Below are 14,449 nucleotides of genomic sequence, written 5' to 3' on the forward strand. Positions count from 1 at the left end.
AGGAGGAGGATCCAGTTGTTGTGGTCCACGTTGGGACTAACAACATAGGTAAGACTAGGAAAGAGGACCTGTTTGGGGATTATCAAACACTAGGGACTAAATTAAAGAGCAGGTCCTCCAGGGTTATAATCTCTGGATTACTACCTGAGCCACGTGCCAATTGGCATAGGGTTGAGAAAATTAGAGAAGTTAACACGTGGCTAAAGGAGTGGTGCAGGAAAGAGGGATTCCATTTCATGGGGCATTGGCATCAGTACTGGGGCAGGAGGGACCTGTACCGTTGAGACGGTCTTCACCTGAACCATTCTGGGACCAGTGTTCTAGCGAATAGGATAAATAGGTTGGTCACAAGGACTTTAAACCAGCAAGTTGGGGGGAAGGGAAGTGTAAAGCTATGGACAGTATAATGGTTAATGGAGATCAAGGCAGCAGGTTACGTGACAGGTTATTATGTAGAGATATGGGTTCAAAGACCAGGAAAATTAGGAGAAAGGGTAAGAGGAAAAATAAATTGTGACAAGTTACTGATCAAGGTGTTAGGATTCATAACAAAGACATAAAAAACAGCATAAGTGTACTTTACCTGAATGCTCGTAGTATACGAAATAAATGAGTTGATGGCACAAATCATCGTGAATGACTATGATTTAGTGGCCATTACTGAAAGATGGTCACGACTGGGAGTTAAATATCCAAGGGTAACAGACGATATGAAAGGATAGAATGGACGGTAAGGGCGGTGGTGTAGCTTTGTTGTTTAAGGATGGCATCCGGGCAATAGTAAGGGATGATATTGGTGCTATGGAGGACAAGGTTGAATCAATTTGGGTGGAAATCAGGAATAGTAAGGCGAAAAGGTCACTGATAGGAGTAGTCTATAGGCCACCAAATAGTAACAGGATGGCAGGGCAGGCAATAAGCAAAGAACAAAGAAATGTACAGCACAGGAACAGGCCCTTCGGCCCTCCAAGCCCGTGCCGACCATGCTGCCCGACTAAACTACAATCTTCTACACTTCCTGGGTCCGTATCCCTCAATTCCCATCCTATTCATGTATTTGTCAAGATGCCCCTTAAATGTCACTATCGTCCCTGCTTCCACCACCGCCTCCGGTAGCGCGTTCCAGGCACCCACTACCCTCTGCGTAAAAAACTTGCCTCGTACATCTACTCTAAACCTTGCCCCTCTCACCTTAAACCTATGCCCCCTAGTAATTGACCCCTCTACCCTGGGGAAAAGCCTCTGACTATCCACTCTGTCTATGCCCCTCATAATTTTGTAGACCTCTATCAGGTCTCCCCTCAACCTCCTTCGTTCCAGTGCCTTCTTGACTACCTTCTCCACCTGTGTTGCCCCTTTCAGTGACCTGTGGACCTGTACTCCTAGATCTCTCGGACTTTCAATACTCTTGAGGGTTCTACCATTCACTGTATATTCCCTACCTGCATTAGACCTTCCAAAATGCATTACCTCACATTTGTCCGGATTAAACTCCATCTGCCGTCTCTCCGCCCAAGTCTCCAAACAATCTAAATCCTGCTGTATCCTCTGACAGTCCTCGTCGCTATCCGCAATTCCACCAACCTTTGTGTCGTCTGCAAACTTACTAATCAGACCAGTTACATTTTCCTCCAAATCATTTATATATACTACAAAGAGCAAAGGTCCCAGCACTGATCCCTGTGGAACACCACTGGTCACAGCCCTCCAATTAGAAAAGCATCCTTCCATTGCTACTCTCTGCCTTCTATGACCTAGCCAGTTCTGTATCCACCTTGCCAGCAATGCTCACCTCCAATGGGCCGAGTTTTCGACGGCGTGGGCCACGTGTGGTCTTAGCAGTTATGAGCCTGGCTTGGTGGCTGGAGATGGAGAGAGAACGGACAGTGTACCGCCATACTTCGCCGACAGTCGTGCCACTGGCCGGAGGCTTCGGCCAGAGCTGGGGGGAGAAGTGGGGGGTGGACGGGAGGTAGGCTGTGGGGTCGGGGTAGAAGGGTACGTGGTCTACCATGAGGGACCTTGTCAAAGGCCTTACTGAAGTCCATATAGACAACATCCACTGCCCTACCTGCATCAATCATCTTAGTGACCTCCTCGAAAAACTCTATCAAGTTAGTGAGACACGACCTCCCCTTCACAAAACCGTGCTGCCTCTCACTAATACGTCCATTTGCTTCCAAATGGGAGTAGATCCTGTCTCGAAGAATTCTCTCCAGTAATTTCCCTACCACTGAAGTAAGGCTCACCGGCCTGTAGTTCCCTGGATTATCCTTGCTACCCTTCTTAAACAGAGGAACAACATTGGCTATTCTCCAGTCCTCCGGGACATCCCATGAAGACAGTGAGGATCCAAAGATTTCTGTCAAGGCCTCAGCAATTTTCTCTCCAGCCTCCTTCAGTATTCTGAGGTAGATCCCATCAGGCCCTGGGGACTTATCTACCTTAATATTTTTTAAGACACCCAACACCTCGTCTTTTTGGATCTCAATGTGACCCAGGCTATCTACACACCCTTCTCCAGACTCAACATCTACCAATTTCTTCTCTTTGGTGAATACTGATGCAAAGTATTCATTTAGTACCTCGCCCATTTCCTCTGGCTCCACACATAGATTCCCTTGCCTATCCTTCAGTGGGCCAACCCTTTCCCTGGCTACCCTCTTGCTTTTTATGTACGTGTAAAAAGCCTTGGGATTTTCCTTAACCCTATTTGCCAATGACTTTTTGTGACCCCTTCTAGCCCTCCTGACTCCTTGCTTACGTTCCTTCCTACTTTCCTTATATTCCACGCAGGCTTCGGCTGTTCCCAGCCTTTTAGCCCTGACAAATGCCTCCTTTTTCTTTTTGACGAGGCCTACAATATCTCTCGTTATCCAAGGTTCCCGGAAATTGCCGTATTTATCTTTCTTCCTCACAGGAACATGCCGGTCCTGAATTCCTTTCAACTGACACTTGAAAGCCTCCCACATGTCAGATGTTGATTTGCCCTCAAACATCCGCCCCCAATCTAGGTTCTTCAGTTCCCGCCTAATATTGTTATAATTAGCCTTCCCCCAATTTAGCACATTCATCCTAGGACCACTCTTATCCTTGTCCACCAGTACTTTAAAACTTACTGAATTGTGGTCACTGTTACCGAAATGCTCCCCTACTGAAACATCTACCACCTGGCCGGGCTCATTCCCCAATACCAGGTCCAGTACCGCCCCTTCCCTAGTTGGACTGTCTACATATTGTTTTAAGAAGCCCTCCTGGATGCTCCTTACAAACTCCGCCCCGTCTAAGCCCCTGGCACTAAGTGAGTCCCAGTCAATATTGGGGAAGTTGAAGTCTCCCATCACCACAACCCTGTCGTTTTTACTCTTTTCCAAAATCTGTCTACCTATCTGCTCCTCTATCTCCCGCTGGCTGTTGGGAGGCCTGTAGTAAACCCCCAACATTGTGACTGCACCCTTCTTATTCCTGATCTCTACCCATATAGCCTCACTGCCCTCTGAGGTGTCCTCCCGCAGTACAGCTGTGATATTCTCCCGAACCAGTAGCGCAACTCCGCCTCCCCTTTTACATCCCCCTCTATCCCGCCTGAAACATCTAAATCCTGGAACGTTTAGCTGCCAATCCTGCCCTTCCCTCAACCAGGTCTCTGTAATGGCAACAACATCATAGTTCCAAGTAGTAATCCAAGCTCTAAGTTCATCTGCCTTACCCGTAATGCTCCTTGCATTAAAACATATGCACTTCAGGCCACCAGACCCGCTCTGTTCAGCAACTTCTCCCTGTCTGCTCTGCCTCAGAGCCCCACTGTCCCTATTCCCTAGTCCTCCCTCAATGCTCTCACCTTCTGACCTATTGCTCCCGTGCCCACCCCCCTGCCATACTAGTTTAAACCCTCCCATGTGACACTAGCAAACCTCGCGGCCAGGATATTTATGCCTCTCCGGTTTAGATGCAACCCGTCCTTCTTATATAGGTCACACCTGCCCCGGAAGAGCTCCCAGTGGTCCAGATAACGGAAACCCTCCCTCCTACACCAGCTGTTTAGCCACGTGTTTAGCTGCTCTATCCTCCTATTTCTAGCCTCACTGGCACGTGGCACAGGGAGTAATCCCGAGATTACAAGAAATAACGGGTGCATGTAGAAATGGTACAGCGGTTATCATGGGAGATTTTAATCTGCATATCGATTGGTTTAACCAGGTTGGTAAAGGCAGCCTTGAGGAGGAGTTTATAGAATGTGCCCGGGATAATTTCCTGGAACAGTATGTAATGGAACCTACAAGGGAACAAGCGGTCCTAGATCTGGTCCTGTGTAATGAGGCAGGATTGATTAATGATCTCATAGTTCGGGATCCTCTTGGAAGGAGCGACCACAATATGGTGGAATTTAAAATACAGTTGGAGGATGACAAGGTAAAATCGAACACTAGTGTTTTGTGCTTAAACAAAGGCGATTACAATGGGATGAGAAGAACTAGCTATGGTAGACTGGGAGCAAAGACTTCATGGTGAAGCAGTTGAGGAACAGTGGAGAACCTTCCGAACAATCTTTCACAGTGTTCAGAAAAGGTTCATACCGACAAAAAAGAAAGACGGTAGAAAGGGGAAAAATCGACCGTGGATATCTAAGGAGGTGAGGGAGAGTATCAAATTGAAGGAAAAAACATACAAAGTGGCAAAAATTAGTGGGAGACTAGAGGACTGGGAAGTCTTTAGGGGACAACAGAAAGCTACAAAAAGCCATAAAGAAGAGTAAGGTAGACTATGAAAGTAAACTGGCTCAGAACAAAAAGCAGATAGTAAAAGCTTCTACAAATATATAAGACAAAAAAGAGTGGCTACGGTAAATATTGGTCCTTTGGAAGATGAGAAAGGAGATTTAATAATAGGAGACGGGGAAATGGCTGAGGAGCTGAACAGGTTTTTTGGGTCAGCCTTCACAGTGGAGGACACAAATAACATGCCAGTGACTGATGGAAATAAGGATATGATAGGTGAGGACCTTGAGATGATTGTAATCACCTAAGGAGGCAGTATTGGGCAAGCTAATGGGGCTAAAGGTAGACAAGTCTCCTGGCCCTGATGGGATGCATCCCAGAGTGTTAAAAGAGATGGCATGGGAAATTGTAAAAGCACTAGTGATAATTTATCAAAATTCACTAGACTCTGGGGTGGTCCCAGAGGATTGGAAAGTAGCAAACGTGACACCACTGTTTAAAAAAAGGAGGTCGGCAGAAAGCGGGTAATTATAGGCCGGTAAGCTTAACTTTGGTTGTAGGGAAAATGCTGGAATCTATCATTAAGGAGGAAATAGCGGGGCACCTGGAGGGAAATTGTCCCATTGGGCAGACGCAGCATGGGTTCACAAAGGGTAGGTCATGTCTGACTAATTTGGTAGAATTTTTTGAGGACGTTACCAGTGCAGTAGATAACGGGGAGCCAATGGATATGGTATATCTGGATTTCCAGAAAGCTTTTGACAAGGTGCCACACAAAAGGTTGCTGCATAAACTAAAGATGCATGGCATTGAGGGTAAAGTGGTAGCATGGGTAGAGGATTGGTTAACTAACAGAAAGCATAGAGTGGGGATAAATGGGTGTTTCTCTGGTTGGCAACCTGTAACTAGTGTGGTCCCTCAAGGATCAGTGTTGGGCCCGCAGTTGTTCACAATTTACATAGATGATTTGGAGTTGGGGACCAAGTGCAATGTGTCAAAGTTTGCAGACTACACTAAGATGAGTGGTAAAGCAAAAAGGGCAGAGGATACCGGAAGTCTGCAGAAGGATTTGGATAGGTTAGGTGAATGGGCTAGGGTCTGGCAGATGGAATTCAATGTTGCCAAGTGTGAGGCTATCCATTTTGAGAGGAATAACAGCAGAATGGATTATTATTTAAACGGTAAGATGTTAAAACATGCTGCTGTGCAGAGGGACCTGGGTGTGCTGGTGCACGAGTCGCGAAAAGTTGGTGTGCAGGTGCAACAGGTGATTAAGAAGGCTAATCGAGTTTTGTCTTTCATTGCTAGAGGGATGGAGTTCAAGACTAGTGAGGTTATGCTGCAATTGTATAGGGTGTTGGTGAGGCCGCATCTGGAGTATTGTGTTCAGTTTTGGTCTCCTTACCTGAGAAAGGACATATTGGCACTGGAGGGAGTGCAGAGGAGATTCACTAGGTTGATCCCAGAGTTGAGGGGATTAGATTATGACGAGAGGTTGAGTAGACTGGGACTGTACTCATTGGAGTTTAGAAGGATGCGGGGGGATCTCATTGAGACATATAAAATTATGAAGGGAGTAGATAGGATAGATATGGGCAGGTTGTTTCCACTGGTCGGGGAAAGCAGAACTAGGGGGCATAGCCTCAAAATAAGGGGAGGTAGATTTAGGACGGAGTGTAGGAGGAACTTCACCCAAAGGGTTGTGAATCTCTGGAATTCCTTGCCCAGTGAAGCAGTTGAGGTTCCTTCTTTAAACGTTTTTAAGAAAAAAATAGATGCCTTTCTAAAGAATAAAGGGATTCGGGGATATGGTGTAAGAGCCGGAGAGTGGAGCTGAGTCCACAAAGATCAGCCATGATCTCATTAAATGGTGGAGCAGGCTCGAGGGGCCAGATGGCCTACTCCTGTTCCTAGTTCTTATGTTCTTATGTGGACGTCGCTGGTTAAGCCAGCATTTATTGTCCATCCCTAGCTGCCCTTCGGAAGGTGTTGGTGAGTTGCCTTCTTGAACCGCTGCAGTCCCTAAGGTGTAGGCATACCCACTGTGCAGTTAGGGCAGGAGTTTGAGGATGTTACCCCAGTGACTGTGAAGGGCCGGGGTGGTGAGTGACTTGGCGAGGAACCTCCAGGTGGTGGGATTCCCAGGTATTTGCTGCTCTTGTCCTTCTAGATTGTAGTGGTTGTGGGTCTGGAAGGTGCCGCCTAACGAACCTTGGCGAGTTCCTGCAGTGCATCTTGTAGATGGTACACACGGCTGACACTGTTCATCAGTGGTGGAGGATTTGAATGTTTGTGGAAGGGGGAGCAATCAAGCGCATTGATTGTGGGGGATTCAGCGATGGTAATCCCACTGAATATCAAGGGGCGATGGTTAGATCCTCTCTTGTAGGAGATGGACATTGCCTGCCAGTTGAGTGGTGCGAAAGTAACTTGACCCTTCTCAGTCCAAGCCTGCACCGTCCAGGTCTTGCTGCATTCGGACATGAACTACTTCATTATATGAAGAGTCGCGAATGGCGGTGAACATTGTATAGTCATTTGCAAACATCCCCACTTCTGACCTTATGATGAGAGGCAGGTCATAGATGAAGCAGCTGAATATGGTTGGGCCTAGGACACCACTCTCCGAATGCCTGCAGTGATGGCCTGGAACTGAGATTATTGACCTCCAACCACCACAACCATCTTCCTTTTGTGCCAGGTGTAGCCATGTAAAATGGCTGACTCCCGATTAGAATGGCCAAACCCTGATTTAAAATGGGGAACGGAAGAGGCTGATGGGAAAATCAGCCAACAGGACTCAAACAGACAGCTGCAAGTAAAACAGTGTGTTCGCCTCTGGAGAAGCCAGACCGAATCGATACCTGCAGCTATCAACAAAACAACACACCAGCCATCTGCATATTAATCAGCAATCCCCGGGAACAATCGATACAAAATAGACACACAAAGCCGACCCAGACCTTTCGGCTCCAGCAGGAGCTGACACAAAGAAAGGTAGACGACCACTCCTCGATCAAGGAATCGCTCCAGTATTGGAGAATATCGAACCAAGTGATTGGGACCAAGTCCAATCACTTGGAACCAGGTACAAGGTCCGCCCCGAGAGGCGGGAAGCCCCTGAGGACTATAATAGGGGCCAAGTTCAAATCGACCCTTCTTCTACCCTCCGTACCCTTCGAGATCCTTCTGCAAGAGAACGTAAGTTTTACTCCAACGATCGCTACCAGATAGACACTCCTGACTATCGACTTGTACCAGCTTTTGAATCCCGCAGGCTCAGAGCCCATTCAAAAGGCCATTCGTTTCCCTGACCTGGTGGACCATTTCCAAAGTTAAGTATTGGCCTGTTAGTTGTAGGAAGTAGCTTAGAAGTAGAATTAATGTATAAGTATTGATTGCTGTATATAATAAATGAGCGTTGATTTAACTCTTACTAAGCGGTGTGTTGGATTATTAATCATTACTCGGACTTGAACCACATGGCGGTATCAAAAAGATACCTGGCGACTCGAGAGCAAAGGTGACAGAATTAGAGCAATTAAACTAAGGCTAAAACGAGCAACACAGGTATGACTCCAACCAGTGGAAGATTTTCCCCCTGATTTACATTGACTCCTGTTTAGCTAGGGCTCTTTGATGCCATACTCGGTCAAATGCTGCATTGATGTCAAGGGTAGTCACTCTCACTTCACCTCTGGCACTCCGCTCTTTTGTCCATGTTTGAGCTACGGCTCCTCCAGTGAGTTGTTTGATTGTTCACCACAATTCACGGCTGGATGTGGCAGGACTGTAGAGCTTAGATCTGATGTGTTTGTTGTGGAATTGCTTAGTTCTGTCTATTACTTGCTGCTCATGCTGTTTAAAACACAAGTAACCCTGTGTTATAGCTTCACCAGGTTGACTCCTCATAGGTTTGCCTGTGCTGCTCTTGGCATGTTCCCCTGCAGTCTTCATTGAGCCAGGGTTGATACCTGGCTTAGTGGTAATGGTAGAGTGGGGTATATGCCGGGCCATGGGGTTGCAGATTGTGGTTGAAAACAATTCTGCTGCTGATGGCCCACAGCGCCTCATGGATGCCCAGTCTTGAGTTACTAGATCTGTTCAAAGTCTATCCCACCACACAACACGATGGAGAGTATCCTCAATGTGAAGACGGAACTTTGTCTCCACAAGAACTATGCGGTGGTCACTTCTACTTCTACTGATACTGTCATGGACAGATACACCAGCAACAAGGCAGGTCGGTGAGGATGAGGTCAAATATGTTTTTCCCTCTTGTTGGTTCCCTCACCACCTGTTGCAGTCCCAGCCTAACAGCGATGTCCTTTAGGATCCGGCCAGCTTGGTCTGTGATAGTACTACTGAGCCACTCTTGGTGATGGACAATGAAGTCCCCCACCCAGAATATATTGTATCAATGGCACTGTGCAGCACGGTAGCACAGTGATTAGCACTATGGCTTCACAGCGCCAGGGTCCCAGGTTTGATTCCTGGTTTGGTCACTGTCTGTGCGGAGTCTGCAAGTTCTCCCCGTGTCTGTGTGGGTTTCCTCCGGGTGCTCCGGTTTCCCCTCAAGTCCTGAAAGACGTGCTGTTAGGTAATTTGGACATTCTGAATTCTCCCTCTGTACCCGAAAAGGCGCCGGAATGTGGTGACTAGGGGCTTTTCACAGTAACTTCATTACAGTGTTATGTAAGCCTATTTGTGACAATAAAGATTATTATTATTAACTGCCTAACTTTGCTATATCTTGCCTTTGAAGCCTATGCTACAGGCTTCTCCACACTGTTTTCCGTTATGCGAGTTAACACCACATCTAATTTCTGCCCGGGGGGGGGGGTGGCGGCAAAAAAGCTACAAACAGTTTTATTCTTGAGGATCAAAACAGCATCATCAGTCAGTACTTTTTAAAATAAATTTTGAGTACCCAATTCATTTTTTTCCAATTAAGGGGCAATTTAGCGTGTTCAATCCACCTAGCCTGCACATCTTTGGGTTGTGGGGGTGAAACCCACGCAGAGGGGGAGAATGTGCAAACTCCACATGGACAGTGACCCAGAGATTGAATCAAACCTGGGACCTCGGCGCCATGAGGCAGCAATGCTACTCACTGCACCACCGTGCTGCCCTACAGTCAGTACTTTCTTAACTTCAAATGCGTTTCCGACTCTCCAAGACAACTCTCAATCTATTCCATCTTTGAGCAGCTGGTACAGGCGTATTAGCCAAGATGGGGACTAATTTATAATAATACACAACACTCACTTTGAATGTTCTTTGTTCTCTATTCTCTTTGCTTTCAATGTCCCCTCAACCCTCTCCTGTATTGGGTGGATACGTAACCCATTTTTGGACCCAGGTATGCTACACTTGACATCATGAGCAACACTTGAGCTCTTTAGTTTTGATGCCATACCCAATCTAGAATGTTGTTCAACTTTAGAATCCCAACAGTGTAGGAGGAGGCCATTTGCCCCATTGAGTCTGCGACGACCCTCTGAAAGAGCTAGATCCACTCCCCCCCCCACCCTATGCCTGTTACCCTGCGCATTGGTAATGGCTAATCCACCTAACCTGCACATCTTTGGACTGTGGGAGGATACCCACACAGACACTGGGAGAACTTGCAAACTCGACATGGGCAGTCACCCAAAATCGAATGTAGCAGTAGTGCTAACCACTGCCACCATGCCAACCTAATGTTCTCTTGGTTTGTATTTCTGCTAATTAGATAATCTAAGAAGCAGCACATCTCTTTCATTCCACTTATTATCTGATCCATTAAGCGCTCTGGAACACTACGGGAGCAGTCGACACCCCAAATGGTAACTTTTGGTGCAACTTTCTGTCCCGGAGGACTGGAGAATAGCCAATGTTGTTCCTCTGTTTAAGAAGGGTAGCAAGGATAATCCAGGGAACTACAGGCCGGTGAGCCTTACTTCAGTGGTAGGGGAATTACTGGAGAGAATTCTTCGAGACAGGATCTACTCCCATTTGGAAGCAAATGGACGTATTAGTGAGAGGCAGCATGGTTTTGTGAAGGGGAGGTCGTGTCTCACTAACTTGATAAGAGTTTTTCGAGGAGGTCACTAAGATGATTGATGCAGGTAGGGCAGTGGATGTTGCCTATATGGACTTCAGTAAGGCCTTTGACAAGGTCCCTCATGGTAGACTAGTACAAAAGGTGAAGTCACACGGGATCAGGGGTGAGCTGGCAAGGTGGATACAGAACTGGCTAGGTCATAGAAGGCAGAGAGTAGCAATGGAAGGATGCTTTTCAAATTGGAGGGCTGTGACTAGTGGTGTTCCGCAGGGATCAGTGCTGGGACCTTTGCTGTTTGTAGTATATATAAATGATTTGGAGGAAAATGTAACTGGTCTGATTAGTAAGTTTGCAGGCGACACAAAGGTTGGTGGAATTGCGGATAGCGATGAGGACTGTCAGGATACAGCAGGATTTAGATTGTTTGGAGACTTGGGCGGAGAGATGGCAGATGGAGTTTAATCCGGACAAATGTGAGGTAATGCATTTTGGAAGGTCTAATGCAGGTAGGGAATATACAGTGAATGGTAGAACCCTCAAGAGTATTGAAAGTCAGAGAGATCTAGGAGTACAGGTCCACAGGTCACTGAAAGGGGCAACACAGGTGGAGATGGTAGTCAAGAAGGCATACGGCATGCTTGCCTTCATTGGCCGGGGCATTGAGTATAAGAATTGGCAAGTCATGTTGCAGCTGTATAGAACCTTAGTTAGGCCACACTTGAAGTATAGTGTTCAATTCTGGTCGCCACACTACCAGAAGGATGTGGAGGCTTTAGAGAGGGTGCAGAAGAGATTTACCAGAATGTTGCCTGGTATGGAGGGCATTAGCTATGATGAGTGGTTGAATAAACTCGGTTTGTTCTCACTGGAACGACGGAGGTTGAGGGGCGACCTGATAGAGGTCTACAAAATTATGAGGGGCATAGACAGAGTGGATAGTCAGAGGCTTTTCCCCAGGGTAGAGGGGTCAATTACTAGGGGGCATAGGTTTAAGGTGAGAGGGACAAGGTTTAGAGTAGATGTATGAGGCAAGCTTTTTACACAGAGGGTAGTGGGTGCCTGGAACTCGCTACCGGAGGTGGTGGTGGAAGCAGGGACGATAGTGACATTTAAGGGGCATCTTGACAAATACATGAATAGGATGGGAATAGAGGGATACGGACCCAGGAAGTGTAGAAGATTGTAGTTTAGTCGGGCAGCATGGTCGGCGCGGGCTGAAGGGCCTGTTCCTGTACTGTACATTTCTTTGTTCTTTGTTTGTTTGTTCTTTTTTATGTGTGAATTATATGCAGGTCCTAAACCTTGTCAGTTACCTCTAATTATAAATTTGCATTTGACAAATCTAGCTTACTGAAGTCTTCACTGCTATTGGGTAAGATTAATTCTCAATCACCTTATTTACCATTTGTTTATAACTTCCATCTGAATGGAGTTGCTTGCTTTTTGAACTGCTACAATGTGTGTGGCCCAGCTCTTCACCTTTTTCATTGCTTCTACTGAGCTCTTCACTTATTGCATCTCTCCTAGCCTGCTAAATGTGGTGATACATTGTCCTTTATCTTGACTTCAGCCTAGTGATGCTTGATTTTACCATTTCATCCTCCTTGCTTAAAAACCACTTTGTGCTCTCCCAGCACTTTCTAAATGTCAGACATATTCTTCCTGATACCTACTGTAAATAACTCAGCCCAGTTTATCTATCTTCGTAAACCAATTTCTTCCCATCAGGGAGACTTTGTTCTCTCTTACGATTACCAATGGCAAGTAATAGGTTGTATCATCATATTCCATCCTAACGCTAACTTGACCTAGCACTTAAATGATGAGGCAGGCCCACAGGGTCTATTCTTACTCCCAGATCTTACATTCTTATGAACAGGCAAAGTCCAGTGAGGAAAATTTACTTCTCTATGTCCAGTCAGTGGAAAAATTAAGGCCATTTTCTTGAAAGCTTGTCCCCTTCTATAAAATCTTTCTCTTTGAATAACTGTGGTAGAAACTGCAATTGACTGCTGACAACTGCAGCTGTACTCATCTGAAAGTTATATTGTAAAAGCTAATTCGGCCACTAGGTGGCCAGTAAATTTCATGGAGCCAGGTGTATCTTGCTATATTTCATTCTGGTTGTAAAAGGACAAATACAACTGAAAACGCTCAATATCAACGGGTAAACCATAGATTTTCCTCTCAAATGTGTAACTTTACAAATTGGGGTCTTCATAATGGTCCTAAGTAATGCAAAAGATAATGAGATTTCTGTCTACAATGGTAAACTGTGTCCTGATAATTCTCTGCCTAGATGTTTAAAAATAGGGATTAAGGAGGTGTCTAATTCAGCAATCTTCCAGAGGTAGGAACAAGTGCTTTTAACAATGGAATGAATGTAGAGCAGAAAACTCAGCTCATTACTGAACACATCTGAGCTAGTGTAAGAGAGTAATCTGGGAAGCGCGTAGAGCCATGCAGAGTCAAATGGGACAGTTTTTGTATGACTGAACTGTAGGATGGTATAATTTGTATGGAATTTGATTTTGGACAGACCTCGAAGGTAACAACCCAGTTAATGGGTGGGGGGCACAAAGATAAAGGTTGGCCAGGTCGATACTTATGAACCCTGTACCTGGAGATGATGGTGCCAAAGAACAGGATAAACAGGCGAGACCAAGAATAGAGCCTAAAGGTGACTGTGAGCGTAGCAGATAAACAAACAATGACAAAGCCGGATAGAATGTGATTGGAACCCAAATAGACAGTACCACTGTGGAAAAGAAGGTACGGTTCACTGTGTCTAAGGTGAGTAAATCAAGCAAGGCACAGTCGCACAGAATGCCATTTTGATGCCATTGACTAATCAGACTTAAACTGGGAGGTGTGGCTGAGTAGATCGATGACAATAGTGTCCTCCTTTTGGGTAGCACCACAAATTTTATTGGTAAAACCACTTTTGGAAAAAATGGAGGGGTTAAATCTATTTGAAAGGCTGCTTTAAATACTGAAGAATTGTGGGGGGGGAGGGGGATTCTTAACTCTTATACAGCATTTCATCTATCTGGATAAATATGATTTTTTTTCACCACTTATTTTCTGAAGTATTTTTTTAAAGATAGTTTTGATTTTAATGTTAACAATGTTAAAATTGTTAAGTGGCTTCATCACTGAAAGTAAAATTTGCCAAGTTAATAAAATTCTTATTGCTTTTGTCAGCACTGAGATATTTAAACAGCACGATGAAGTGATTTTTTAAAAAACTTTTTAACTGCACCTCCTAGTAATAATTCTTAACTCGTACCCAACTTCTGGAGGTAAATGTGATCATTAATAGATGCCATAAAGGAGCCAGAATTAAAATAACTATGTTCTAATAACCTCAATTGTTGTAATGTCAAATAATAATAAGTACGACCACTGGTCTGTAAAGTTTCACCCAGATGGATGTGGAGCTTAAAATCCTGAATACTTTAAAATTATGAAAATGAGCAGTTGTGCATACACACAAAGTAGTGATTTGTCTTTTAAAAATATAATTGGCAAGAAGTACATGGGAAAATGGTGCTTAAGAGATGAATGGGATTTTACCAGATTAATTTACATTAATTCCTAATTTAAATGGTCAATGAAATCTGCATTTGATTATGGCTGGCCGAGTCCTAAAATCTTTTGATATTAGTCCTAGTATCGAATACTG

The sequence above is a fragment of the Scyliorhinus torazame genome, chromosome 2, assembly GCF_047496885.1.
Source record: "Scyliorhinus torazame isolate Kashiwa2021f chromosome 2, sScyTor2.1, whole genome shotgun sequence".
Taxonomy (NCBI): Eukaryota; Metazoa; Chordata; class Chondrichthyes; order Carcharhiniformes; family Scyliorhinidae; genus Scyliorhinus; species Scyliorhinus torazame.